The following is a 19,071-nucleotide window of genomic DNA, read 5'->3' as shown; positions in this document are numbered from 1 at the left end:
ATATTACTAGAAAAGCCATTCAAAAACAACAACAAAAAACTGAAAAAATTAGGACAACAAGCTTAACGTGTACAATACCTAATCAATTTGCACCTCCCTCAAAATAAAAAAATAATTTGTTTTGTCTAGCATATCGACTAAATTTGAGAACATTTTCCCTGTTGGAATGGGATTGTACTCGGGTTAGTTATACAACCATCTAAATATCATCTTTACAACACACAATATGAATATAGGAGTAGTAAGTTCCCATATAAATATGAACTACATGTACATACGATCTCGAATTCAAATATATGTATCCATTTAATGTATAATTCAAATCATAGTAAATGTATGCTCTAGCTAGATGTCCGAAATTTAAACCATGTACGATACTATGTACAATGTGTCTAACACACAAAACACACACACACACACAAACACATACACACACCATTTAGATATGTGTTGCGAAAGCCACCCAACATCTCCAATTTGAATAGTGTGTCCATGTCTGGATGCAATGTGGCCAAACGATACCTGCCATCGGTATCTCAAATTCAAATCAGTTTGACCTTGTTCAATATGTATACAATATAGCATGCTCGTTTCAAAACCAGCACGTGTCGATGCAATAGACCCTAGGTCTGTCGCCCAGACTGTGCACAGGCACGGGAACAAGATTGAGGCACCAGCCCAAGTCAGAGATTGAAGGACCAAGAGATTCAAAGAACCAACATACAACTCAGAGGGACCAAGATCGAGCCAGAGGAGCAAGATATCGGCAAGAGAAGGGCCTCCCTTGCCGGCCAGGGAAGCCAGGCAAGGGTCAAGGCCACCACCAGAAGTAGGCAACCTAGGCACCCCGGCAAGGTCTGTCGGGGCTCGCGGGGGCAGAACCACCCCACCAACCATTCAAGCGCGACCCACGTCATCAATCAGTGCGGTGCCATGCCGCAGAGTGATTAAGTGGCAGCCTTTCACCGCATGGCAGCCATTTCCTACAGAAGAATCCCACAGATGACACCCGTCCTGCGACGTGTCAAGAGAATAGGTGCGGAGCTGGCAAGATAGCCCGGCAAGCCTTGTCGCGCAAGCAGTGATGTGACACTAAGCGATGCATTTAATGCACCCTGTCAGCCCACAGAGTTAGGTATGATAGCACTGTTTTCTATCATATCAGTGGATAATGACTACTTTGCCATTGTGGTGACCCCTTAATCTATAAAAGGAGGCCCATGGCACTCATAGGAGGGGTTAGAAGGTTAGAAAGTTCACAAACCCATACGCGTGTAGTCACAACTACCCATAGGCAACCCCTACCAGGCAAGCGTACTACGCCTCACCACCTCCATTCCACCATCAATCCACCAAAACAGGAGTAGGGTCTTATGCCTCATGGTGGCCCAAACCTAAGTAAACTGCTTGTGTGCTCTCTGCCATGCTGTCGTGTGCTGGTCTGGTCCTTGTGCAACGCGATGTCCCCCTACCGAACCAGCAAGGGGCCTCCTGGTCCCAGAGGTGGTCGTGGATATCCCGTGGCATCTTTGGCGCACCAGGTAGGGGGCTCGCTTGCACGAACCTGAAAGCATGCGCAGCGCGTCATCTTCATCACCATCTTCGTCTTCAATGACGCCCATGACCACGACGCCTAAGAAGAAGAAGTCCGTCCCTTCAGCCCATCCGTCCACCTCGAAGGCTCCGCTTCCCGCGGCCTCTAGTGCCTAGGAGGATGCGGGGGTGAGCGAGGACGTGAACACTGCTGGGGGCGCGATTGGAGCAGGTGGCGCCATCGTCGCTCCCCTCGCGGCCGACACGGGGGCTAGAGATGTCGGAGGAGAACAACATCAGCAATGCCTTGGTGATCATGCTCCAAAAGGTGCGGGTGAGGGGGTCAATCCGTCTGCACCCCTCCTCCCACTGATGGACATAGCCGCAGCAACGACACTCGGTCCGGGGTGAACCATCGCCCTCCGGCCGCCCCCACCGCGGGAGCGACCGCGGCCCATGCACCTCCTCCCAGACGAGCCGACCGGACCGTTGCGGCCGACGGAGCCGTTGACCCTCAAGCACCACCGCCACACGACCCAGCTGCCCAGGTGGTCATCCCACAGCTGCGTGGACGCGGCACCATAGCCGTCACCGCCACTGGCACCGTCAGGAACCAGGCGATGGTGAGGTCGATGTCATCAACATCTATGCCAAGCACAACCTCGAAGGCTATGGCGCGAGCTCAATTGCTATTGAGGTTCTCGCCAATGGCCGAGCATATGGATGAATGGCGTGCCACCATCCAGAGCCTGCTCGGTTTCACCAAAGTTGGGGGCTCACAACGAGCTGGCCCGCCACGACCTCCTCAAGCGACAACGACATCCCATACCGCTGGCCGAATGGAGGGGCCATCCCCATGGTGCATCCCCCACCACGGGAGCCGACGCGGGCGCAGCTGAATCAAGACCCCGACGACGTCTCGATGGCCTCTTGTGACCCTCGAGCACGTCTAGGCCAATGTCGAGCCCCGGAGGATAGGCGCCGGGTGGACGCGCGCGTCGTCATAGATCGGCGCCACGACGACCCCCGCCAGACCGATGGGTGCGGCGGCCTCAACGTCAATGAGCCTGCACTCAGTGTTGGCGGGTGCCTACCATTCGAGGCCGGCTGTCCTACCTTTACACGAGAGCCGCAGCGGGTCTGTAGGCCATCCATTCACACGTTCAACCCAGAGATACCTGAGAAGTACGACGGTAGGCCGAACTCGGCAGAGTTCCTGAGCATCTACACCATTGTTGTTCAAGCTTCCAGGGCGAGAGATGAGAAGGTGTTCGCCAATTACTTCCCATTGGCCCTGAAGTACAACATGAGATCTTGGCTAATGCACCTGCTGGGGAACTCCATTTCGTCATGGGCAGACCTGTGCGACGATTTCATAGGTGCCTTCACCGGTGGCCACCAAGAGCCTGGCAGACCCAGCGACCTGCAACTTCTCCAGAAAAAGGAAGGAGAAACTCTCTGTAAGTATTATTACAGCGATTCAGTAAAGTTCATCAAAATATTCCAAATATCCATTCGGCATCCGTTATAGCAGCCTTCCAGTCTAATGTGCGCAACCGTCACATTAGTTCTAAGATGAATGTGTGGTTGGGCAAGACTGTGAAGGAGCTATACACGCTGGTGGATAAGTATACTCGGATGGAGGAACGAAGGAACTTGCCCGGAGAGGAGGATTGCATCAATGTTGATTCAGAGGATGAAGATGAATCAACCAGTTAGAGGAAGGGCAAGAAGCGTGGTAAGAAGCCAAGAGATAAGGCAGTTATGACTGTAGAAGGTTCGGGCACACCTAGTACCGACAAGAAGGCCAAGGCTGAGGCCGCCGGCAAGGAAGTTTCTGCTTGCACAGCCTGCCGAGAAGCCACTGCTCGAGAAAGCTTGGAAACACGATGACCCATACTTCAACATCCACCAGACCAAGGGCCATGACCTTCAGGAGTGTTACCAGGTTGAGCAGCTTTTCAAGAAATAGGGAGTAGAATATGATAAGCGTGACAAGTAAAAAGTTCATAAAGCCACTGGCGGAAAGGGCCGAGGCGGTGAAGCAAATCGCCCCGGCAAACCCTTTCGAAACCAAGCAAAACCCGCTAGGGTCCAAGAAAAGGAAGTTTGTGATGATGTGAGTGAAGAAGGGAATGAAGAGGAAACTTGTGAGCAGGAATTTCAGAAGGCCACTGACGCCCTATGCATTGACGGGGGTGCATCTTTGCACGCCTCCCAACGCCAGCTCAAGTGATGGGCACGAGAGCTCAATGTCGTGGAGCCAGCACCAGAGGCCCGGAAACCGCTCAAATGGTCCCACACGCCAATCATCTTTGATGAGGACGGTCATCCTGGCCGCACCATTGTGGTAGGATGCTTGCCATTGTTGGTCTCCCCAACAATTCGCAACCTCAAGATCACAAAGATGCTAGTGGATGGCGGGGCCGGGCTGAATCTGATTTCCCCAGTAGTCATCAACAAGCTTCAGATAGGAGAAGAGGAGCTAGAGGTTACCGACACATTTCAAGGAGTTAACCCCGGCAGGAGCCATCCTAAAGGGAAGATCACGTTGCCGGTGACATTTGGGGAGAGATGAACTACCGGATAGAGAAGGTTGTGTTTGATGTGGCTGATCTACCCCTGCCGTAAAATGGGATTCTTTGGCGCCCGGCCCTGGCCAAGTTCATGGCAGCATCCCACTATGCTTATAACACTCTGAAGATGCCTGGGCCACTAGGAGTCATCACTATATCATGATATGAGAAGGATGCAATTATCTACATGGACAAGATGTATCGGGATGCAGTCGCAGCAGAGGCTGTGGCATCAACTGCTCCCGCCATGGAAAGCAAAGGAAAAAAGGGATTGTAGGACCTCCGACAAAGGGTCTGGGAAGTGTCCCCCTCCAAGTGCACGACACCCTTGATGACATGTCAGAGTGTTCCAACAGCAAGAGATCCAAGGTTGCTGCACCCCAAGTGAAGAAGGTCCCGACAGGGCTAGCTGGCGTTGACGGTACTTTCACCATCTGTGCCACCCTTGATGACAAATAAGAAAGCACGCTCGTTGCCTTCCTCCGGGCGAATATCGATGTGTTTGCCTGGCAACCATATGATATCCCCGGTGTTCCCAGGAAGGTAATCAAGCACCACCTCGCTATCTGCCCACATGCCCGACCTGTCAAGTAGAAAGTCAGGAAGCAGGCCTTGGAATCGCAGCAGTTCATTGTCGAGGAGATCAAGAAACTAGAGGCAGCTGGTTTGGTCAGAGGAGTACTGCATCCTACATGGTTAGCAAATCCAGTGGTACTCTGGAAGGCTAATGGGAAATGGAGGCTTTGCATTGACTTCACATATCTCAACAAGGCATGCCGGAAGGACCCATTTCCCTTGCCACGTATCGACCAGATTGTAGAGTCCACTTCGGGGTGTGAGTTTCTCTCCTTTCTAGACGCGTATTCCAGATATCACCAGATCTTTAGGTCCAAAGAAGATGAAGAGAAGACATTGTTCATCACTCCATGTGGTACGTTCTGCTTTGTCCGCATGCCATTCGGACTAAAGAGTGCCGGGTCCACTTCTGCAAGGGCAGTTCAGATTGATTTTGAGCAACAGTTACATAGAAACATAGAAGCCTATATGAATGATATCATGATCAAAACCAATGATACGACCAATCTTATCCAGGATTTAGAGGAGACTTTTGCTAATCCGCGCAAGATCAATTTCAAGCTTAATCCGGAGAAGTGTGTGTTAGGAGTCCCCTTCGGCAAGCTGCTTGGTTTGTTCGTGTCCCATCGGGGGATCGAAGCTAACCACGACAAGATCAAAGCCGTTGAGCAGATCCAAGCACCGAGGACAGTTAAGGATGTGAGGCACTTGACAGGATGCATTGTCGCGCTAAGTAGATTCATTTCCAAGTCTGCCGAGCATGCCCTGACGTTCTATAAAATTTTGAAGAAGGCAGGACCTATGAAGTGGACCCCGGAAGCAGATGCAACTCTGCAGGAGTTGAAGGCCTACCTATCATCTGTGCCTACCTTGGTTGCACCCAAACCTCAAGAGCCGTTGTTGCTATACTTGGCGGAAACCAACAAAGTAGTCATTGCGGCCTTGGTAGCACAGCGAGAAGTGGATGAGGCAGAAAGTGGGAAGATAACGGCAGAGTCAGAAAAGGATCAAGACTGCAGTGAGCACGGCAACGAGAGCAACCCCAAGGACGTGGCAAGGAAGAAAGTGGTGCAGCGCCCAGTGTACTTCGTCAGCTCCTTTTTGCAAGGGGCTATATCGAGGTACTCTGGCGTGCAAAAATTGATCTTTGGTCTCATTATGGCCTCAAGGAAACTGCACCACTACTTCCAAGTGCATGACATCACGGTTGTCACTCATTTTCCGTTGCAAAGGATACTCCGAAACCCTGAGGCCATCGGCAGAATAGTGGAGTGGGCTTTGGAGTTATCCAGCTTTGGTTTGAAGTTTGAGAGAACATCAACTATTCAGAGCAGGGCGCTGGCAGAGTTTATTGCAGAATGGACACCAACCCCTGATGAGGAAGTGACAGAGACAGCTATCCCCGGCAAGGAATCACCCAAGAATGGATTATGCATTTTGGAGGTGCATTTTTCCTACAAGGTGCAGGGGATGGCGTGCTTCTTGTTGCCCCCTCCGGGGAGTACTTGAAGTATGTCGTCCAAATGCACTTTCCCCGGGAAGAAGCAAGGACTCTATTGGCCCATAGCCCTCCAAGATGTGGTCGAGCTCCTCACGACATGTGAAGCCTGCTAGTTCCATTTCAAGAAAACACACTGGCCTGCTCAAGCCCTTTAGACAATTCCTTTATCATGGCCATTTCCGGTCTGGGGGATCGATATCCTCAGCCCCTTCCCCTGAGCAATTGGGGGCTTTGAATTCTTTTTCGTCGCTATCGACAAGTTTACAAAGTGGCCATAAGTGACTGCCGTGAGGAAGGTGACTGCTCAGTCAGCTATCAAGTTCTTCAAAGAATTAGTGTGTCGCTTTGGAGTTCCGGCAAGGATCATCACCGACAATGGTACCCAATTCAGGAGCCACACCTTCATGTAATATGTTCATACCCTCAGATGCAAGATCTCATTCGCCTCTGTCGCACACACCCGGAGCAATGGACAAGCTGAGAGGGCGAACGCTGAAGTGCTACATGGACTCAAGGAAAGAACTTTCGATACACTGGAGAAGCACGACAGGCGGTGGATCGAGGAGCTGCCGGTAGTTCTCTGGTCCCTCAGAACAACACCTAACCGAGCTACCGGGCAGACTCCCTTCTCCCTGGTCTACGGGGCAAAAGTAGTTATCCCCATACAACTCATTTACGGGTCCCCTCGAGTGCTTGCCTACAATGAAGTAGCGCAAGTTCAACACTGGCATGACGAAGCTGTGCTACTCGAGGAGAACCGTCTCCAGGCTACTACGCGTACTGCACACTACCAGCAAGCCTTGTGTCGCTATCGCAACCATAGGGTTCATGCCCGGTGTCTTGAGGAAGGCGACCTTGTCCTTAGGGGCATTCAGTCCTCCAAGGGTACAAACAAGCTATCACCAAAGTGGGAAGGCCTTAACCGGGTGGTACGAGTCACCAGACTCGGCGCAGTCCATCTGGAGACCAGAGATGGCACTCAGTTGCAAAACTCATGGAATATTGAGAATCTCCGGAAGTACTACCCGTAAGGCGCGAGGCTGTCGGGCACTGCCCGACAGTCACCCTTTTGTACAGGCCTTGCCTCAGCTGCATGTAAACCCTCGTACGAAGCCGGGGAGATGACCCCATGCAAGAGAAAATATTGAAGCGTTGTAGGGGCCCCCAACTAAGATTGCATGCATGCATGAGCTCACCAAGATCACTGAATAAGCATTTCATGAGCATTTGCATATGCATATAGATAGGATCGCATCCTGCATTCATTCTCATCTACGTGAAGTAGCAGGTTCCTGCCATGAACTTGGCTTCGACAAGAGACGAGAAGATTGCATGGCACAGCGATCCACGGCAAGCCAAACAGATAAGTTTTACCTCTGGTCCATTAGTGTTCTGTAAAGTTATAACTTTGCATGAGAAAACCTTGCCTCTCTTTTGAAACTTAGGTGCTCCCATTCATGACTCGAACGTTGCTTTAGTCAGGATGGTCGTAGTGGCATTTAGTAAAAATGATTTGGCAGGGGGCTGGCCCCTCGTAGCTCTCCGGCAGACAAAGAGGGTGCCGGTAGGATATCCTATCGGGGAAAACTCGTTTATTTTCATTAAAGAGGCACTCCACCTCTGTATGGACATACACATGCACGAGTTCCCGGCAAAGTTCATCTTTTTCATTCATATGATAATACAAGTACAAGCATTACAGAGCACAAAGATGGACTTGAGAGATTACATTATTAGAATTAAAATTTGGCGATTGCCTACAATTTAAGATTGAAAAAGATAAGTGCCCTATAATCCGTCTTTTCCTTTCTCTGCTCCACCTCCCCGGGGTATTGAAGCAAGAGGGAAAGGAGAATAAAATGAGCACTTAGGAGAGGGCGGCGATGATGTGGCCAGCGGAGCGGTCATCCGCCACGGTCCATGGGTGGCGTGCACTCAGGAGCTGCACAAGGTGACGAGCAAGGCCCTTCGCCCCTCCCAAACATAAAATGGGGAGAGAAGAGGGAGGGGCAAAAACGGTAGCGGCATCACCCGCAACAGGCATGCAGCGCTATCTTCGCTTCGGCGGACAGGAAGGCGTGCCTCTCATCGACATCAGCCCCAAGACCTACAGGAGGGGAAATGCTCGGATTACCAACGATCTCCAGCCAAGCCTCCCGGCCGAGCCTCTAGGAGACCAAGAGATTCGCCACGCCAAGGACCGGGCTCACTCCCCAAGCGTTAGCACCTGTATGGGGCAACAATAACCCCAAGCAGGATCCTGGGGGCTGGCCCCAGGCTCTCATCTTCGGCATCGCAGACGGAAGGAGAGAACAAGAGCAGAAGAGGGGGAACGCATAGATGGATGACTCTGCTCTCCTCCGCCCCTCCCTTTAATAGGCCGGGGGGAAAGGGCAGCCTCTCCATCAACGGGTGACCACGGCCCTCCTCCACCAATTCAAGGCGGGCGGACCCTCTCCAAGATGCTCCCCCACGCCACGCGCCTCCGTTACCTACCCCGCGCAATGCATGCAAAATACGTGGCCAAGGATAAGGGCGCACTGTGGGAAGAGTAAATTAGCAGTTTCTACCTGGTGCGTTCAAGTCATTCACGGGCTATCACTGGAGCGGCTCCACCACTACTGGCTTTACACCACGCACGGGGAAACAGGAAACTGGCACGAAATCAAGGCTAATGAAGCAGTAATGGAAACCTCAAGGGGGCATCCCCTACAGCAACCCTGCCTGTGCACTTATTAAGCCCTGCCCTAATAATGCTCAGCAGCGCCTTCGGGGAAGGCCCGGGGGCTTCTATCGGTGCAACAAACCTTGGGTCTGTCGCCCAGACTGTGCACAGGCTCGGGAACAAGATTGAAGCACCAGCCCAAGTAAGAGATTGAAGGACCAAGAGATTCTAAGAACCAACATACAGCTTAGAGGGACCAAGATCGAGCCAGAGGAGCAAGATATTGCCAAGAGAAGGAACTCCCTTGCTGGGCAGGTGAGCCCGGCAAGGGGCGAGGCCACCACTAGAAGCAGGCAACCCAGGCACTCCGGCATGGTCTGCTGGGGCTCGAGAGGGCAGAACCACCCCACTGTAGGGACCTGACCTCAGACGGTCAAGTCTCTGTGCTTAAGTGTCATCCCTGGATCGGTATGCTGACACACACAGTACTCGAGGATTTATAACAGAGGCAAATCACATGTATAAAGTAACGTAAAATACTATTACCTCAATCCAAAATAGCAGAAGTAACAAGGTTGTGGATTCCCATCAACACTAATGGCAAAGTTGAGTGTAGAAATGGTAACCCTAACGTATCACTTACTCGTCGTAAGAACTCCTGCAACATGAGACGTTGCAGCCACAAAGGGTCAGTACATTGAATTTACTGGCAAATTCACACCATAGAGAAATGATGAACAATGGCTATCACTACATGCATATATGGCTGGTGGGAAAGCTCTATGGTTATAAGGTTTTTGTGAAAAGCCAATTTTTCCCTACTGCAAAGGAATAAATTTTATTTAACTATCATGGTGGTTGTTAACATTGAGAGTATAGACACCCTCTCAATCCCAATTAAGCATTATCATTAAAAACCAACAAGATTAATTAAAGTCACATGATGAGATTCACATGATAATCCAAGTACTAGATACTCAAGACGTCCATAACCGGGGACGCGGCTAATCATGATTAGTTTATACACTCTGCAGAGGTTTGCGCACTTTTCCCCACAAGACTCAATCTCCTCCGTTGGATTTCTCGCACTACATGGTGTTTGAGAAACGGATGACCGAGACATAGTCTTTCAGAAGTGTTTGCACCTTACGATGGGTAGACCGTACCACCTACTACCCCTACACCTGCTAGTATACCACTTTAAGAGTTCACACGACTTAATCAACTATGCTAGAGCCCATAGTAGCTTGTGGCTGCACACGGCAGTTTCTAGTATGAATAATCTCATGATCCCTTTGAGCCTGGGTGGCGGTCCATAAAAAACAGGCAATCGCTGGAATACCCAGGTGCCTCAATCCACCCAGATGTGTGTTTAAGTTGCCACCTTAAGTAAACCATTAATTAACAATCTCACATCTATCATGGATTTCACTCACCCAAACCACGTCTACGAGCATAGCATAGCAATATAAGCAATCCGTAAAAGTAACTCCCAAGGGTTTGATAATAAACAGGTGAATAGGTACTACCTCAACTACTTCCCAACCCACAATTTAATTCAGATCCTAACCATGCAATTGTTTGAGGATTGATCTAATGCAATAAAAACTGGGTAGTAAGAGGTATGATCAAAGTGTGAACTTTCCTGCAATGTTGATGAAGATGATTCACACTCAACACTCTTGATAGTTCTACTCGTCACACTCCGGTCAATCTATCCTAAACAACCAATAGTAACCACACATAAGCAATCACTCAAAAGATCGGAAAGAATGAACAATTTTTTTGGAAAACATCAAAACCAAGGAAATAACTCTTGCAACATAAAACAATTTCTAACAGTACCAAAATTATGTGAATTTGGCCTTATCAGAAAGTTTAGGTCAAGAGCTTTAATTTGCAAAAAGAATCAACTCAAACGGAGTTATAAAACTGAAGTTATGTTAAAACGAAGTTTGAATTCAAATCTGGTCTAATTCAAATTTTAAACTATCAAAAACATGTTTGAGTTGGTGTCGGTGTACTAGAGTAGGGGTACCCTAGTATCCCGAACTTGTGCACGGGCAGTTGCAGCGCCGTGCGGCAAGGCTCGCCGGACGACCGCCAGAGTCCTCCGTGGGTTCCTTTGGAGCCATTCAAGAACAAACCATTCAAGATGAAGAGACAAGGCCCCGGCAAGAGGAGCTTACCGGGAAGGCCAACCACGACACTTCAAGAAACTTGCCGCGATGCATCGCACGTCCCGGCAAGGTCCGGTGAGCGACAAGCTTCTGGACTCGGCAAGACGACGACCCCGACAAGGTACTCGCCGGGGGCCCGCTGCCACTCTGAACCCACGCTCCAGCGCACCCACCCGCGTGTCGCCATGAGGCTTCCTCAGGGGCGCGTGGCGGGAGCCTGTGCAGCCAGGGGTACGCGGTGGCAAGCGGAGATGAAGAGAAGGCCATCGTGGCAAACGATGGCGCTCCTAACGGTCACTTTTTGCACTGTTTAGGCAACTCAGACGGGCATTCAATGACCTTGTCCCCTGCCGTCAGAGTTAGGTAGGGTGCACTGTGTCCACAGTAGCGGTAGCTGCACCTACCGCATCCTTTTCCATTTTTACCCTTCTAGTCTACGTTGCCACCTGTCGGTGACCCCTTGAAAGTATAAAAGGAGGCCCAAGCGCAACGTAGAAGAGGGTTGGCTCATTCGGCAGGAACACTCTCACGCTCGGTCTGGCAGCGTCCATTGCTCCCGAGCAAGAATTCAATACACACAAACAAGCAGCAGTAGGGTTTTACGCATCCGTGCGGCCCGAAGCTGGGTAAAACTGCTCGCGTGTACTGCCTCGATCCGCTCTTTGCGCGGCCTCCGGCCCCCTCCGAACCGAAAGGGGCCCGGTCCCCATAGGTGTTGGTGGAAGGAGAAGATAATGGTGTGGACCAGGCCGTTCAAGAAAGTTTCTCCTTGCCGGGAAGCAGACGACAGAAAAGCTAAGTTGCTAAAAGTTTGAGCAATCAGTTTTTTATGTTTTTGAGTTATTTTCCTTGAACGACCGTGCTTTGTATGGAAAACCTATGCGCGGAGGAACCAACTCGTATCTAGCTGCGCCCTTACTTTGTTTCGAGTCCGCTCAACAACTTAAGTGAGCTGCAACTAGTTGCGACAAGGTTGCTTGTCGGTAGCGACCCCGCCAGCAGGCTGCTGAAGTTCCGCACTCGGCGCTCGCGGCAAGGGTGCCTGCACTGGCAAGTTTCCCTAGAAAGCGCAGGGCAGAACCATACAAAGCCAAGAGTCGAGTAAAGGAAGTAACACAACAATTTTTTGCCTAAGATAGAGTTATATTACAAAAATAACTTGTCGCGCCTCTAATAAAGTGTTCCCATGACATGACTGGCAGCGACAAGAAAAGAAGAAAACGGACGGCCTAATCTACGCGACCGTCGTCAACCCTTTTGACCTCGTTCACCCTGTCCACAATGGGTGCGACGAGGGCCTTAAGTGCGTCAAGATCAGCATCCGCCGGCAGCCTCTTGAGGACGTTGGTGAGGTTGAGGCCCGGATTGCGGAAGGCCACCTTCACCAACACCTTCTCCAGAACTCCGGCACAAATTGAGCGTGACTCGTCGGCCAACTGCTTTGGGATCCATTCCCGGAGTTGCTGGAGCGCCGCCGCCACGCCTTTGAAGAACAGAGTGAGCTTGGCGCTGGGTTGGAGGTTCTCGTCGGAGGAGTACCCGAAGCCTTCCACCCCCAATTGCACCAGCTCCTCTTCGATGACTGCAGCAATGTTCACGAGGCCCTCCGTCCAGAGCGCCACAGTATCTCTGAGAAGATTCTGGGTTTCGGCGGCCCTCGCTAGCAGCGCCTCGTTGGCCTTGATGTCCTTCTTCAAGTCCGCCTCCCGTTTCTTGGCGCCGTCCAACGTCTCCGTCAGGGTGGCCAGCTTCAGCTCCAGATCAGCATTGGAATTCTTGGCGGCGTGCAACTCTTTGCCCCTGCAGCTCACCGTGGGCAAGGGCGTCCTTCTCACGCTCCAGCTTGAGCGCGGCAAGCTCTTTGCCACCCACCTTCAGATCAGCCTCCAGCTGTGCCACCTTTACTTCCAATTCCTTCTTGGCGGTCTCGGCAGCCGCAACCGCATCCTTTGCCTCTTGGAGCGACCTGCCAAGTGCCTGTTCGCGCGCGGCAAGCTCCTCCTCGTGGCTGTCGAGGTTCACTTTCCGCTGAGCCAGCTCGCCTTCTCGCGCGTATAGCTTCTCGCCGGTGAGCCGCTGCTGCTCTTCAGCTTCGGCCTTCTCGAGGAGGAAGGCCTTCCGCTCTTCAGCAAGCTGCTCCCGCTCCTCCGCCAAGGCCCGGAGAGCTTCCTGGCGAAAACCCTGGAGCTCCTCCGCGCGCTTCTCTATATCCACGCCCGCTTTCGCGACGAGCGCTTCCCGGGACTCCAACTTGACTTGACGGGTGCGATAGAGCGCCAGCAGCCTCCGCAGCAGCCGCTCCTCCTCGGGCTCGTCACTGCTGCTTCCCGGCGCGTCAACGATCGACAACCCGGCGGAGGCGAGCACCTCCCCATCCAAAACTTCTCCTTCCACCGGCGCCTTGGAGCTTGACGCCCAAGGGAGCTTGATGAAGATGCCCTCGCCAGCCTTCAAATAGGCACCGGGCTGGGGCTCCTCCGAGCCTGACGCTGCGGCAGCGGCGGAGGGATCGGCGGTCGGTGCAGCGCCTGACGCTCCTGCGGCCTCAGGGCTGTCAGTGCGATCGCCAGATCCCCCGCCAGCTTCCTCGGCGGCAGCCTTGGTGGCCTCTTCACCGGCAGGCACATCGGCACCAGCTCCGTCTTCGGCGGCTGCGGCATCATCAGTGTTGCCGCGCGCGTCCTCTCCGCCGCCCGCCTCGGTCTCCATCGGATCTGCGGAGGGTGGAGCTGACGACCGGAGAAGAATGAGAAGTCAAACAAGCACTCAAGAAGAAAAATCAGCAGAAGAATACAAAGAAAGTTTCGGGCAGGAAGGATTACCTGTGCTGGGATCCGCTGTCATAAGCTCCACCACCGGTGGATCGTTAGCGCTGTCCCTTGCCGGAGACTCCTCCCTTGCCGGAGGCTCCTCCCTTACCGGAGAACGCTCTCTTGCCGGGGAGTCCGCCCTTGGCGGCGTAGTCGAAGCAGACGACGAGTCGGAGGAGATCACCACGCCCTCCTGATGAAGCTGTTCTGCTCCTGCACAAATAAACCAGTGATCAGATGTCAACAAAGGAAAAGAGCAACCATGCGCACCCATAAGCAGAAAGTAAACCATATGCTTACGTTGGGGGTTGCGCTGGGGCTGCTCTGCGAAGTGATGGCCGGATCTGGCAAGGTGGTCTCGGGCGCGCCTCCTGTCGTCGCAGTGGGCTCGTCCTCGATGATCACCACCTGAGCCTTGGCCCTCTTCGCCGCCCTCTGAGCCAGAGTCCTGAAAAGGGAGAGTCCAGGGTGGGTCAGATCAGATGCAAGACAGGAATGGCAAGTTGAAGAACTACAAGAACAACAAGGGAATCTTACTCTTCTTCCTCTTCCTCGTCGCAGCTGAGCGCGGAGAGGTTGAAGTTTGGCCCACCTCCGGCGCGACGAGGTGGAGGGGTGGGATCCCTTGACCGCTTGGCGGGGACTGCGGCGTCAGCCCGAGATGACCCCGCCCCAGTTGCCACTGCGGCGGGAGGCGCACCCGCGGCAACCGTACTTGCCGCGGCGGAGCGCGTCGCGCGGCGCTGCGGCTGTTGACCAGCTTGCCGCCCTGCTGCGTCCCCGATCCTGCGGAGGCGCCTTCTTGGCTGCACTGGGGGCTGCGTTCCGGGCCCTGTTCCCGGCAAGCTCCCCGGAGATGGCGGGCCGCTCGCACCCTCAGCGGGCTCACTCAACTCGGCGTCGGGCGCGGCAAGCTCTTCTTCATCTTCGGGCCACTCCCGCTCAGCAAGACTCATCGCCGATGCCGCGTCCGCTTCCTCCACCGTGAACCCAAATTCACCCGCGGCTGCGGCTGCCGCCGCCTCTTCCGCCCTGGTGGCGATGCGTTCCATCTCTTGATCGGTGGTGTCGCGGGTGAGGAGCTTCTTGTCGTCAGCATTGACCGCTACTTCCACTAGGCTGTCGAAGAACTGCTGCACAACGTCTCCGGCAGGCTCTTGCCAAGTTGGAGCGATCCCGTGCGAATCACACAACGGCATCATGGCGCAGATGCGGTCGTGCGAGGAGTTGTTGCACAGAGGAACGACGCCTGCCGGCAACCTGAACCACTCAGGATGCTGTGGGTCGTGCTTGAATATCTCCTTGAGTATCCCGTCCAACTCTATGACGGTGAAATTGAAGTTGAGGCCTGGGCGCAACCTCACGATATCTGCCGGGCCTCCAAATTCCCAGGCGGGTCTCCCCCTCGCCTGCAGAGGGGCGATGCGCCGGCGATGGGAATCTGCGCCGACAGCTCCTACAGTCAGCCCGGCAAGTCTGAGACGCAAGATCCGAGTGGTGGCGATCTTCAGCTTGTCATCGTCCACGGACAGAGCGCTCCAGTCATTGCCACGCACTGCTGGGGCTTGGCGCAGGGCGTGAACATCTGCGGGCTCTCTTCTACAACCCAGCACCAATCTGCTCTCCACTCGTCCCACTTGTTGCGGAGCTCCCCCTCCAAATAGGTCTCCTTCTTGCCGGCCCGCGAGATCCAGGCGATCCCGCCGGCAAGAGGTTCCCCTCTCTCGACATGAGGCATAAAGAAATGGCGGAAGAGAGCTACGTTGGGGTGGACCCCGACAAAGTTTTCGCATAAATGGGCGAAAACTGCCATGGTCAGAACGGCGTTGGGGGTGTAGTCGAGGAGGTGGAGTCCATAGGTGTTCATGACGTCGCAAAAGAAATCAGAGAATGGCGGGCAGAGCCCACAGTAGAAGAACACGGCGAAGAAAGGATATCCGCCAACTGGAGCCGCTTGCGAGGCGACGGCGGAGAGTACCTTCGTGCGCAGATGCGCCCGCGTCTCCGTCGACCAGAAGAGATAGTACCACTCCCTCAGCTCCTTCACAGAGAGCTCGAGGGGGAAAGTGGCCTGCTTATTCCGCAGCGCCTCAAGCCGCTGCGCTTCGGTCGACTTCACAGCTTTCGCGGCCGCGGCCTTCGTGGCCTTCCCCTTCCCGGGCTTCGGAGGCATGGTGGAGGCGGTGGGGGAGATCGACGGCGTTGGTGGTGGCGGCAGCGACGGGGGCGGAGCGCTGCCCTCTTTCAACTCTGCAAGCGGAGGAGGGCGACGGAGATTTCTGAGATTGCAGCAGCGAAGGGCGAAGGTGGGGGAAATGCCCCTGTTTCCCCTGCTTATAAAGAGGGACGGGGCGGACATTTCGGCCTTCCAAATAAACAACCACCCACAATCTCTCCCACGACTCCGCGATTGACGCGTGCCGTTATGGGGGGCGCGGTGGATACGGAGTTAGATTCGGCATAACCCAGGCTCCGCGCGTGCCCGTGCCCTGTTTTGGGCCTGGCCCAACAGCGCTCGGCACCGTGTGTGGCCCAGGCCCGGGGGCTCCTGTCGGTGTACTAGAGTAGGGGTACCCTAGTATCCCGAACTTGTGCACGGGCAGTTGCAGCGCCGTGCGGCAAGGCTCGCCGGACGACCGCCAGAGTCCTCCGTGGGTTCCTTTGGAGCCATTCAAGAACAAAGCATTCAAGATGAAGAGACAAGGCCCCGGCAAGAGGAGCTTGCCGGGAAGGCCAACCACGACACTTCAAGAAACTTGCCGCGATGCATCGCACGTCCCGGCAAGGTCCGGTGAGCGACAAGCTTCTGGACTCGGCAAGACGACGACCCCGACAAGGTACTCGCCGGGGGCCCGCTGCCACTCTGAACCCACGCTCCAGCGCACCCACCCGCGTGTCGCCATGAGGCTTCCTCAGGGGCGCGTGGCGGGAGCCTGTGCAGCCAGGGGTACGCGGTGGCAAGCGGAGATGAAGAGAAGGCGATCGTGGCAAACGGTGGCGCTCCTAACGGTCACTTTTTGCACTGTTTAGGCAACTCAGACGGGCATTCAATGACCTTGTCCCCTGCCGTCAGAGTTATGTAGGGTGCACTGTGTCCACAGTAGCGGTAGCTGCACCTACCGCATCCTTTTCCATTTTTACCCTTCTAGTCTACGTTGCCACCTGTCGGTGACCCCTTGAAAGTATAAAAGGAGGCCCAAGCGCAACGTAGAAGAGGGTCGGCTCATTCGGAACATCAGGAACACTCTCACGCTCGGTCTGGCAGCGTCCATCGCTCCTGAGCAAGAATTCAATACACACAAACAAGCAGCAGTAGGGTTTTACGCATCCGTGCGGCCCGAAGCTGGGTAAAACTGCTCGCGTGTACTGCCTCGATCCGCTCTTTGCACGGCCTCCGCCCCCCTCCGAACCAAAAGGGGCCCGGTCCCCATAGGTGTTGGTGGATCAGTTTCCCCGACAGTTGGATTACTAGATAGTGGGGATCATAACGAAGAAGTGGGCGTTGGTTTCGTTGAATTTGGACAAACGAGTAAAAAGTAGTGAAGGTTTGAAAATCAGGGATTAATCTGTAAATAAAAATATTCATGGATGGGTCCCTGGCCGAAATTAAAAAGAAAAAATTCTATAGAATGAGCGTTCGCTACAGAAGCATAAGTGATGAATTTGTCCACTATAGAGGCTAAACTGGTGAACGTTCGCTATTTAGAGATAACGGTTGAGAGAGAGAGAAAAAACATATCCTAATTAATCGGGGCCGTTGGAGTGAGATCGGATGGACGAGGCGCTTACCGCGGTGGTTGACGGTGCCGGTGGTGAGGAAGACGGCAGCGACGGCTCGGGTCCGATCGGGGCCGTGGCTCCGGTGGTCAGCGGCGACAGCGGAGCAGCCGGGGAGGGGCGGTGCGTTGGGGCGAAGGCGAAGGCGGCGCCGGCGTCGGTCGACGAAGGCGGGACAGTGCGGGGCAACGGCGGCGGAGCTTGGCGAAGCTCACAACTACGGCGAGATGAGGGAAAGGAGAGAGAGGGGCCGGGATGCCCGAATTTATAGGAAGGAGGAGCGGTGCGAAGCTTGGAGGAGGGGGCACGGAGAGGCGGCGCGAGGAGTCCGAGGCGGGGACGGCGTCCATGGCGGCGGCGAACTCCTGATCGGATCTCGCTCGGGGACGGGGCGACGAGCAAGCTGGGCCGCGGCCTGGCCTGGGAGCTGGGCCGACCCAATCGGTAGAAGGGATTTTTTTAAATAAAGATTTTCCCAGACAAACAAACAAAAAAAAAATTATATAGGCATATAATATATCAAAATTTTCAGAAAAAGATTTTCTACAACATGAACATTTTTCTAGAGTCAAATTAAATTCATACAAATTCAGATAATTCAAACAGTGCTCCTGCTCTAATAAAATCCAATAAAAATCATTTTAAGAATACCAAAATGATTTCAAAATTTATTTCTCTCCAATTTTCTATTGTAGGGAATCATGTTACCCTATTTTTCATATATTTTATTTTTGGAGAAAAATAATTTGAATAAAATCCAAATAACTACAAATTAAAAATAATTTCAAAAATGACTTTGAATTCGATCCTTTGAAACTCCCAACTCATATTTCATATGTTTTGAAGAAGTCATTTTATCTTCGCTCGTGAAAATCATTGAGTTGCTTGAAGTTTCTGAATTTGAAATATTTTCAAATGATATTCAAATATTTTTAACACCCCTTGTCATTTAAATAAATGTAAGAAGTCATGTCATCTTCTCTCTAGGGTTTTGTGGTGAAAAGAATTTGAATTCACGGAGATCAAAATGCAAAATGAAAGTTTGGGAAAGTCCTTTTATTCTCTCTCATTTAACCTTCAAAAAGTTTCAAATTCACTCACTTTCAGCCAATCAATCAAATCTATCTATTTATATAACATTCCAAAATTTAGAATATTGGGATGGTACACCCACCAACCACTCAAGCACGACCCACGTCGTCAATCAACGCGGTGTCAAGCCGCAGGGTGATTAAGTGGAAGCCATTCGCCACATGGCAGCCATTTCCTACAGAAGAAACCCACAGATGACACCCGTCCTGCGATGTGTTAAGAGAACAGTCGTGGAGCTGGTAAGATAGCCTGGCTAGCCTTGCCTTGCAACTAGTGATGTGGCACTAAGTGATGCATTTAATGCACCCTGTCAGCCCGCGGAGTTAGTTATGTTAGCACTATTTTCTATCATATCGGTGGA

The sequence above is a fragment of the Triticum aestivum genome, chromosome 4A (genome assembly GCF_018294505.1).
Source record: "Triticum aestivum cultivar Chinese Spring chromosome 4A, IWGSC CS RefSeq v2.1, whole genome shotgun sequence".
Taxonomy (NCBI): Eukaryota; Viridiplantae; Streptophyta; class Magnoliopsida; order Poales; family Poaceae; genus Triticum; species Triticum aestivum.
Note: the sequence above shows the minus strand (reverse complement) of the source record.